Here is a 12236-nt window from a genome sequence, read left to right as displayed (position 1 = left end):
AGTACAATACTGCGAATTAGTTAAATTTTTTTTTAGTTAATAATTCGCAGTACTCTACTGCAAATTAGGTATTTAGGTAACTTTTTTTTTTAGTAGTAAAAACGTATTTTTTGTCCAAAAAAATATTAGAAAAGTTTCGGACTCCATATATGGATGGCAAGCGGTGCACTAGGGGTGTGTATTCGATTTATCGATTCGATTTTGACCCTTATCGATAATTACTTATCGATTATCGATTTGTACATATGCTTATCGTTATCGTTTCAATAAGGTTTCGATATTTTCGATTTCGATTTATCGATTTTGGAGGCTTATCGATTCGGTTATCGATTACACCAATAAAAAAATTTGCGGGATTCCACGGAAAGTATATCGCTATAAACGCGCCTAACTAATATGGACAAAAAGAAGCTAAAATAAGACGAACACCATTTATAATATAAAAATTGTGTCAACAAGCACATGCAACAAACTAAAGTAAGGGATCAAATGTATGCCACCAACACTCCAACGGTATAAAAAAACAAAACAAAACAAAACACATCATCACGGCTAATTCTGTTTTCCATTAATTTGAACTTCATTCCCTTGATCTTTAAATATGATCATTCCTTAAATGTGGTAGAGGAAATAATAAGGTAAGGGACTTAGGGTAAAGGAAAGGGTATAGATTAGGGAAAATAATATTGTATAGCCGCTTTCAAAATAGTAGCGGAATATATATACATTCTGTATGTTATATTAATCTACACAAATAGGTAATTACTCATTTAACAAGTGTCTACAGTCTAGGGGTGTGCATTCGATTTATCGATTCGATTTTGACCCTTATCGATAATTACTTATCGATTATCGATTTGTACATATGCTTATCGTTATCGTTTCAATAAGGTTTCGATTTTTTAGATTTTGATTTCGATAACAAATAATCGATTCGATTTATCGATAAACCGATTCAAATGCACACCCCTACGGTGCACCGCAAATTTTCAACTCGCCCCGTGTAGTAGTTGCACCCGTGTTCACCCGCCCTGCATCCACACCTGCCCCGTCCCGCATAAGTGTTTTCTTTTTTCATTCTGTTAGTTTTAATTTTTTTTTAAAAATCTTTTGGCTGGAATTCTTTTTACACTTTTACGATATATACTCGTGCTTTTTATTAATTCTAAAGATTACGAGAATTAAATTTTTTACATATGCAATAAAAGTTACGTACCAAAAATCTTTATTATCATTTACCTCTTTGTTTTTTAAATTTTTACATTGATAATAGTATATATGTTAATTTTACTCTATTCAAGCTTACATTAGAAATTCAAAAAATCTCTGTCAAAATCAATTAATAGATATTTTTCTTTTTGTTAATTAATAGTCACAACTCGTGTATTTGAGCAAAATAAGGGATAACACTTTGATCAATAAAATAGATTTATAATTAATTAATAATTATGTCTTAGATATTACATCATCAGTCATAAAAGAATAAAAACTTGTCGTGCAAGCATTGGGTTCAAAGTTCAAACAATATGAGTGCTTCAATATATTACATGGAATCAATTTCATTTTCAGAAAGTAAGAAAATTGAGCTTCCTTCTTTGATGAAGTTTTTAAACCCGCACCGCACCGCACAACATATATTTAATTTTTTATTTTATTTTGACCCATCCCGCCTAGCCCCGCACCTGCATATATTTAAACCCCTCTATATGTCTAACCCCGTAAAGCCTCACACCTACACCACCCCATTGCCATCCCTAGTAGCAGAGTAAATTGAGTTTGGCTAGTTTGCAAGCAAAGAAATGATCTTCAAGTGCATCTCTCTATAGAATAACTATTTATTATATTTGGCAGGAAAGAAGCTCATCAGAAGAGTAGGCCTCCAAAAGCAATTGTGAGACTGTTAATTTAGGAAGTTCATTGTAGGTGAGGTATGCAATCTAGACTAAGTACACATTTAGCAACTCTTAATCTCTATCCTTAGCTGATGTGGGATGAGGTAGCAAGCTATTAGGAGGATAAATATGATTAACGTTTAAACCTCTACCTATTATCTCCTTCCAAATTTGGCTGGATAATACAATTAATAGAGGTTGAACCAATAAGATAATATTTTATGATGAATTCAAATGCCAATAAACCAAAAAAAATAAAACTATGAACACGTTTAGAAATATAATAAAGTTTTATTTAGAATATATAATATTATTATAATATTTACTATGTTTTAACAAGTCTACCCCTACATCCTCCCTGACTAAATTCCGAATGCCTCAATGCCCTAAGAGAAATTCTGACCAACAAGAAATAAGTGCAAAAGTTGACCGGCCGTATAGCCGCCCTGTCGAGCTACATCTCACAATCCTCTAACAGATGCCACAAATTCTTCAACGTTCTCAAAAAGGACAATGGACTCCAGTGGAATTCCGAATGTGTCAATGCCCTAAGAGAACTAAAGGCTTACTTGTCCTCACCCCCATTACTCGCCAAGGCAGAACCAGGCGAACGTCTATTAATCTACCTGGCCGTGTCTGACGTCGCAGTAAGCACAGTCTTGGTCCGTGAAAATAAAGGTACGCAATCTCCAATCTATTACATTAACAAAACCCTAGTAGATACCGAAACGAGGTACCTCTACCTCGAAAAACTGGCACTGGCATTAGCCGTAGCTTCACAAAAGCTAAGACTCTATTTCCAATGCCACCCCATCTCGGTAGTCACGACCTTCCCCCTGAGAAGCATCTTACACAAACCCGAGCTGTCGGGTAGACTGACTAAGTGGGCAATCGAATTAAGCGAGCACAATATAACATATCAGCCGCGAACTCTGATAAAGTCCCAAGTACTTGCCGACTTCGTCGCCGACTTCAGTGCAAAAATATCACCTGAGGCCAAGCAGGAAGCCGCCCGTACCTCTCCCAAGCTACCCGACCTTTGGGTACTCTGCACCGATAGTGCCTCCAATGCGGCAGGGTCCAGACTAGGACTCGTGCTCGAGGGCCCAACAGCCGAAGTCATTCGCCAGTCCATACGGTGTCCCGACATGACTAACAATGAGGCCGAGTATGAGGCCGTAATTGCAGGACTAAAACAAGATCTCAAGTATGGAGCGCGACGAGTCATCCTCCGATGTGACTCACAACTTGTCGTCAACCAAGTCACAGGGACTTTCCAAATAAAAGAACAAAGGCTACAAAAATATCAGCCAGAAATTCATAAGCTACTGCCTGAATTCGACGAGTGCCAACTCGACCAGATACCCCGAGCACAAAACATAGAAGCAGACGACATTGCCAAATTAGCAGCGGCCACCAAGAACATAAGCGGAAGAGAAAACATGGTCACCCTACTCCGTTCATCGATAGACCAAATTGAGGTACGCACTATAAACTTGACTTGGGACTGGCGGAATCGTATCATGTTATATTTGCAGGATAGGTTGCTCCCACCCGACAAAAAAAAGCCAAAAAGCTCCGAATGCAGGTGGACCGATACAACATCATTAACCATGAGCTATACAATAGAACGTTCGACGGGCCCTTAGAAAAGTGCCTAGGGCCAAACCAAACTAGGCGCGTCCTCGAAGAAGTACACGAAGGCCATTGCGGAGCACATACCGGTAATCGAGCCCTCGTTAGATGCCTCATACAGGCCAGCTATTACTGGCCCACCATGAAAAAGGAAGCCGCCGACTACGTTCAAAAGTGTGAACAATGCCAAAAATATGCTCTAATGATGCACCAGGCGGGCGAGCACCTCCACTCCGTCACTTCACATTGGCCATTCATCAAGTGGGGGATGGACATCGTCGGACCCCTTCCAGCCAGACGAGGTAATATACGGTTTCTTTTGGTTTTAACTGACTATTTTTCCAAGTAGGTAGAAGCAGGTGAATTCGCCCAAATACACGAACAGGAAGTTACCACATTCATATGGAGAAACATCATATGCCGCTTAGGCATCCCCAAAGAAATCAGTTGTGACAACGGACCCCAGTTCACCGAAAAAAAACCGCCGAATTCTTCGAGAAATGGCACATCAAGCAAATACTCTCCACGCCCCCGCCAACAATGGTCAGGCGGAATCCTCCAACAAAAGAATACTGAACATCATGAAGAAGAAGCTTGAGGATACCAAGGGACTGTGGCCGAAAATGCTACCGGAAGTGCTATGGTCATACCTCACCACGCCAAAAACAAGCACAAGAGAAATGCCATATTCACTAGTCTACGGGACTGACGCAGTGATACCCGTCGAAGTCGGGGAGCCAAGTTTAAGATACTCCAACGAGAGCGGACCAAGTAACGATGAAAGCAGGAAACAAGACCTCGACGAAATAGATGAACAAAGAGACATGGCATATGTAAGAATGATAGCTCAAAAACAACAAGAGGAAAGGTATTACAACAAAAAAGCCAAGGTCAGACCATTCAAGGTAGGGAATTATGTGCTCAAAGCCAAAACACAAGCAAGCAAAGACCCACGAGAGGGAAAACTGGGAACCAATTGGGACGGACCATACAAAATCACAGCAACGGCAAACAAATGGTCAGTCCAACTAGAAACAATGGAGGGAAAACTACTACCAAATAATTAGAACATCGTCCACCTCAAATACTTCAACTTCTGAAGATGGACGTCCTCCAGGTCATACTCTTTTTCCCTCACCCGAATTTTGTCCCAATTGGGTTTTCTCGGGGAGGTTTTTAACAAGGCGACGAAGGGGGCGTCTCGGAGTTTAGGTATTTTGTTCATCACCTCGCCTATCCACTACTTCTCTAGGCCGAGTGATGAAGGGACTAGATAGGCTGGGACTCCTCGAGTGTATGTACGGACCGAAAAGGAATGTAATATCTCCAATGAATAAACAAAGCAGTATTTCTTACACCTCCACCAAATTTGAACTCCACGCCAACATAAAGGCAATATACATTCGACCTCGTTCGAATCGCTACACATTCGACCTCGCTCGAATCAAACTACATTCGACCTCGTTCGAATTAACATACATTCGACCTCGTTCGAATTAGCATACATTCGACCTCGTTCGAATTAGCATACATTCGACCTCGCTCGAATTAACTTACATTCGACCTCGTTCGAGTCAATGATCTCGGTCGAAGTGAACCAAAAGTCAATGACTTTCTCGCAAAAGTACTCACAACAAACAAAAAAGAGAAAGAAGAGCCAGAGATACACAACAAAAGACAACTGTTTCATTTCAGTCATTCCATTCCAATACATTTTTTACAAAGGGCTGGAAAGACGCTCCCACAAAAAAAAAGCAAAACACAAAAAAGCAAAAACAAAATACAAAGACTTCATGTTGCATCATCCCCCCATCACCAACATACTCTTCATCGTACCAAGGGTCGGAGGCAAGCCTGTCCAAGGCGTCTTCATCATCATCTCCTCCGGGCGTACCGGGATCATAACCACAGGCATCACGAGCTGCACGCGCCTTAACATGAACATCCTCAAATTCAGCCTCGAAAATCTTCCCAGCTGTCTTCAGAGACCTATATATGTCAAGTTGAGCCTCAGCGTGAACCCACATTTCATACAACTCCCGTGACACACCGGGAGCAACAGAAGTATGAGAAGTGGATGGCTGAGCCTACTCCTGCGCCTTCTCGGCCCTTAGGGCGACAATCTGCTCATTTACCTGAGACAGCTCCGCCTCCAAATCCCCAATCCTCTCCTCAAATCTAGCTTCCTTAAGCGCCGAAGTTTCTGCCTCAGTAGCTTGCTCAAACCTCCAAAATTGAAGGGTGCTCTTCCACAGCGATCGTTCTTGCTTTCTCGGCTCGACCCAACTCTTCAACCCTGGTGCTCAACTCATCCTACAAGTTCACGACCCTTGCTTCGCTCTGCTCGAGCTCGACCTTTAAAAATGCTGCCTGCGCCTGAAGGTCAGCATTTTCGGCTGTCATTCCCTTGCTCACTTCAAACTTATCCTCCTTAGCCTTCAACGCCTCCTCAACACACTACATCTGCCAATGACCCTCATAAGCTCTTCATCATTCTCCCTCAACTCCTCATCTTTCTGCTTGAGCCCATCACGGAGCGCCTGGAATTGGTTGTCCTAGTTAAGAAAGTCAACTAGCGTTCGATGCTTAGAACGATACTCTCCGTACTTGGACACCATCTTCTTGAAGATAGCCGTCATTTGCTCTTCCCGTCGGTCACGCTCAATCTCCATGATGAGGGTCTGACATGTAAAAGAAGATAGGTTAGCAGAAGCAAATTACACATACGAAATGAATCAACCTAAAATAGGAAAAGCAAACTCACTCGCAAGGCCATGACAGATATACCCAAAAAACATGTCCGTATCCCTCAGCGACTGTAGCGTCCTATTCTCAGAATCCACACACAGAGGAGCAAAGGCTGGTACCACTCCTTCCGAGTTGGCCAGGAGATCGTATTCCACGGGAATGACTATGTGGGGATTAGGCCCCTCCGTCCTTATCTCCACTCGGGTGTACCTCTCCTCAAAAGCACGCACCTCCTCAGGGTCGATATCATAGCCCGGCCCGTCATCCTCCACAAGGACGACTCTATCCCTCCCATCGGCAGATGATGAGCTGACCCCGGATATTCGTGTAGGTTCCCCTTTGACATAGGTCCCTTCAACCTCTGACGGCCCTCCTCCTATGATGATAGCCGGTGTGGTAGCAGCCTCGATGCCCAGTAGAGGCGCCCCCTCCGCGCCCAAATCAATAGGCCTTTCTGACTCGGTATCAGCAACATCAACCCTTCCATTCTCAATCCTCCACCTTTTCCTCGATACCGTCTCCCCCTCGTCATGAGACGATTCATCAAATAAATGCAGGACGCGGTGATCAGAAGTCTCAGCCGATGGGACGGCTACATGAGGGGCAAAATCATCTAAAGGCGGAGCTAGAGTTTGATTCTCTCGTACAGATCCCGTTAGTACAAATTGCATTCTAGCCGATGTGATCGCCTGGCGAAACGCGGGCACCGGAGCCTTCCTCTTCTTGGAAGTCCGCCGACCTGACATGAAAAGAAAAATTATGTTTAACAAAAATGCCAACAGGACAGTAATAAGCTACCATGAGGACAAAAGGGTCGTGGAAAAGGAAATCAGACTCACTAGTCGAAGGCTTGGGGCCGAACCGCCTGTTAAATGATAACCAATCGCGGATCCCCATGGTATGAGGTAAATCGCGAGCCACCCAATCTTCGATGTCAGGAACCAGGGGAGGTGGATACTTACCAGCTGAAAGAAGAAAAACATGCAAAAGTCAGAAATAAAAAGAAAGGGGGGAATGAACGAAACATGTGACGAACGGTAAAAGTCCCTTACGATTGAAGTTCCACTGCTCAGGGAACCCAACTGGTTCCTCCACAACGTGCTCGGTCCTAAAGAAGAAGTAATTGCACCAGAACTGGCGGTTCGCCTTGTCATCCACCCCCATCGCCAAGCCTTTAGTCGCACGGTGGCGGAGATGAATCATTGTCCCCCTGTAGAAACTGGGCGAGAAGAGATGCAGAAGATGATGAATGGAGACCTCACAACAAGCCAACTCAGCAAACTTTGCCAGCATCAAAAAGGCCCTGTATAGGTAAGGGGAAAGCTGTGCTGGGCAAACGCCATAAAAACAGCAGAACTCCTCAGCACGCGGAGGAAGAGGAAGAGAGTAACCCACCAAGAACGGGTATTGGTAGAAAGCACAATACCCAGGTCAGTGAATTTGTATTGAGTCGTTCCCCGCCGAAACGATATCGACGTAATCAGGAATACAGAATTTAGACCGCAGATATTTACTTCAACCCCATGACTGATAGAGCCTATTCAGGAGCAGGAGCCGGTTCCTTCTGAAAGTCATTTCTGATCGACGGGTTCCGAGGAACTATCTCCTCCACGGTGGGAAATTTTTCATCTTCTGCAACCGTGGGTTCGCCACTATCGGAAGGCATTGCCACCGATAAAGGGGTGGCATCGGAGACTATATCGAAAATGTGACGGGAGTTTGTCATTTCTATAAATATACGTGTTTACAGTAGAATCGGAAGAAGGGTATCAACGGGAAATGTATGGCCAATGGGAAAGCTGGAGTTGAGAAGCAGAAGGGAATCAGAAGCAATGGTCAGAGAAGAAGCCGAAGAACAAACAAAGTACCAAATAAGTATGAAATTCAAAAGTCTCATTTTTGAATCTCCATTCCCCTATTTATAAGGTATTATGGCGCTGAAATCGATGCAACAAACTGTCACTGACACTAAGATCGAAGCAACAGTGGCGCTGAAAATGATGCATTACATCGGGAAGATGGGTAATGATGACACGTGTGGTCATGACATTATCCCGTGTTAGCCACGCCAACCACAACCTTTGAGCTGACCCGTCATCAAACCGACCTCGACCAATTTAGCCCATCCGCCATGGCAGAACTTTTGTGACTAGATACAGATGAAATCCGCTCATCAAGGACTCCCAAGATGACGACCTCAATAAGCAGAGGGACTAACTGTATGGGTCAAAATTAGGTCTAGTGTAGCGAATGCAAATGGACGAGCTAAGGCCGAGGTCGAAACCAAGTACGATCTGGCGACGAGGAGTCGCTCAAAGGGGGAGACCAGTGCCGAGGTCGAGTACAGAGCAACGACCACAATTGTTAGAATGCTCTTGTGACTATGAATTGGAATTTTCTGTTGAATATTCTCCCACATTGTACTTTTCTAGGGTTTTCTAGGAAAATCCCCTATAAATAGGAAGAGAGAGAAAACGAACGGGGTTTCGGAACCTTTGTAAAAGAAAGACATCTTGTAAAGAGTTGACTATCAGAGATATACGAAAAGCTGGTTTTTGTCTCTCTTGTTTGATTCTATCACATAACATTCCTCTTTAACTCACAAGATCCAAGAACACATAATCCATTTTCACTTATCGGCGGTCACGTGCTGTAGTTAGAGAAAGGAATCATCCATCTCATCTAACCTTCGGCTGTTAGATTGCTTCTTATTACATTTAATGCCATTTATCACATCAATTGCATGTTTCCATCCTTGTATTGATTGTTAGTCGTAGAGCATTAACTCAACATTCGTTAACTTAAGCACGGATTCGTACAGCCTGGGCTATTTAATTTCGAATCTAGAATTTATTACTTTTAACTTGGATTCACTCATCATCTCTTTATCTAATTGGTTTAATTAAAAAGGATTCAAAACTTTTTGGTCAAACAAGAAAAACATAATTAAAGTTTACACCTCTGCATGCTATCTCCTTCCAATTTTTTTTTGGGGGGGGGGGGGTAGGGGGGTAAGTAATTCCAATTAATGGAGGTTGAACTATTATGATAACACTTGTGATGAATTACATGCCAACAAATTAGAAAAAGTCAAACTGCGGAAATTGTTTAGAAATATTTTAAGAGTTTTTTTCTAAAATATATAATATTGTAATTTATATTTTAACAAGTGTATCCCACTTACTCCTTGACAGAATTATCTTCTCACCCCAAACTAGGAGAGACATGATTAAAGTTTGGGATTTTTTCATTCCTATACACTATTTGAAACTTTATTACCTTTAATGTCCATGTTTAGTTAATTATCCGGCATAAACAAGTTTTGTTTACAAATATATACAATTCACCTTAAAAGGCTCCCAATCCATTATTTGTGCCTTCAATCAAGGGATTTAGTTACACCCTTTTCCTTTTTTCTCTCCTCTCTCCCCTCTTCTCTCCAGATTCTGTCTTTCTCCCCATATCTCAAGTAAACAATTCCCCAACTAAATCTGCTGATACCTGCTGATACTGTAATTATTTTTTACCTCTTTAATATTTTGTCGGTTGATTTTCTCTTTGTTTGTATATTGTACTATGATATATATCGTCGTCTCTTCCTTTTGTTTCTTTTGCTAATTAACTATCTATCTTGTTTTGCGTATTGCAGGTATAGGATGAAAAGCAACTAACGAGAAATTTTACTGATTATTCAACGTAACTTACCATACTGATTATTTGGTATGAGTATTATTAACAACTTCACCCATAGTGTACATTTACACCAATTATTATTCCTTTTTGTCCAAAAAAACACTTGTTTTTGAAATAATACAGATGTAAATCTACTGACTTCCACTACAAAAGCTGTTGAATCTTCACAAAAATACTTGCAGAGGTACGCAACAAAAAGAATTAACGAAGTAATGTTTATACCGACACTGAAAATTAGCTAAATTAAATAACACTCCAGTCTTGTCATTGTGTGGCAGAGAAGGTATATTATTATCTTAAGTTGACACTATTTGCCACAATCTTTCTTACATTGTTCTCATTTCTTATAATTCTTTGTTTGCCAACTTCAAAGCTTTGCACGTGCAGAGGCATAATAAAGTTAATACTGGCTAATTCGTTTCTAAACAAATGATTTCAACTGTTCAATTATAACTTCAAACTCCAATACAGGAAAATAGTAGAGTCATTACTTGCATGTGCCACATAGAATAGATATGGTACAAATTTTCTTTAGTTTTATGTTAAAAGTAAGAAGGGATTTATCATCTTACACGTAAGAAATCTGAAAATAAAAATCAAACGATCTTTACAAGTTGTTTACAAATGATTTATACATAGTAAAAATAAATTTCATACAATTAATTATATATTATACAACTTATCTACAACTTTCATACATTATTTCTATCCAGTTATATACAACTACAATATCATACCACGTAAATACAATTTTTATACAAATTTTATACAATATGTCTTTTGTATATTTTGTATCTGATTTATACATAGCAAAAACAAAATTCATACAACTAATTATATATTATACAACTTATCTACAACTTATCATACATTATTTCTACTCAGTTATATACAACTACAATATCATACAACTTAAATATAATTTTTATACAATGTTGTTCAACTTTCATACAATAGTTAAATAAATAAAAAAATATATATAAACAACAGAATATAATTTTTCTACAATTTTACTACAATTTCGTAAATATAATGTATATCATGTATTCTTCTTCTTCTTCTTCTTCTTCTTCTTCTTCTTCTTCTTCTTCTTCTTCTTCTTCTTCGAGTTTCAATCTGAAATTCAGCCAAAACCAAGTCTAATCTTTACCAAAACCCCTCAAAATTGAGGTATAAACTCCAAACCATATTCTCAATTGTTTGCAACAACACCCAATCCAAAAAAATAATGGTTTTTGAAAACCCAAATTCGAATTCAAAGCTTCTATGCTTTTTAATGGCTGTCAATAGTGGAATTGCTGCTCTCTTTTCCTTTGCTTTACATTACTGAAATTAGGTATTAAGAGATAGAGAGAGACGTAGAGAGAATTCCCAATTCTTTGCAACAATACCCAATTCAAACAATTAATATTTTTTGAAAACCCAAATTCGAATTCAAAGCTTCAAAGCTTTTTAATGGTCGTTAATGGTGGAATCGTGGGTGAGTGCAAGATATGTGGGGGAGGGTGGGGTGGTATGTGGAGAGAGAAACGTGGGGGAGTGGAAGATACGTTAGAGTAATTTTATGACACTAATTATTATCATTAATTCCCTTAAAATGTACACAAATGATAATTGGATATATAAAATGTAATTATAGTAAAACTTGAGCAGGGAGGGTAATAAAATTTCCAATAGTGTATAGGTATGTAACCTTCTAAAATATTTTCTCAAGAGTATTTTGCCAAGCGCTCTCTCTCTCTCTCTCTCTCTCTCTCTCTCTCTCTCTCTCTATTGTTGGAGTACTAAGGGTGTGTTTGGTATAAAGAAAAATATTTTCCATGAAAAATGTTTTTCAAGAAAATGTTTTCTTGGAAAACAAGTAGTAATCTTGTTCATTTTCTGGTGTTTGGTACGCAAATCAAGAAAAATATTTTCTCAAGAGTATTCATAAATAATTTTGATACAATCAACATGAAGCCATAAACTTTCGAACCAACAACCTTCCGAACCCACAAATTTTATAAACTTCTGAATCGCAAAACTTTCGAAACCGCAAAATTTCAAACCCGTAAATTTTATAATTTCTAAACCGAAAGATGAAAAAAGTAAAATGAAAATATATAAAAAAATATTTTTTTCCCGGGGGTGGGGAGGGGGGGGGTTGTGGGTGCAGTAGAAGAGGATTTCAGAATTCCAGACGCTCGCAAACAAAAAAACAGAAATTTGAAAATTACAAAACAAGTGAAAAAAAATTTTTTTTTTTGGGGGGGGGGGAGGGGTGAGGGA

This window comes from Nicotiana attenuata, chromosome 12 (genome assembly GCF_001879085.1).
Source record: "Nicotiana attenuata strain UT chromosome 12, NIATTr2, whole genome shotgun sequence".
In the NCBI taxonomy this organism is placed as follows: domain Eukaryota; kingdom Viridiplantae; phylum Streptophyta; class Magnoliopsida; order Solanales; family Solanaceae; genus Nicotiana; species Nicotiana attenuata.
The sequence above is the reverse complement of the archived record's forward strand: the minus strand, read 5'-3'. Positions refer to the sequence as shown.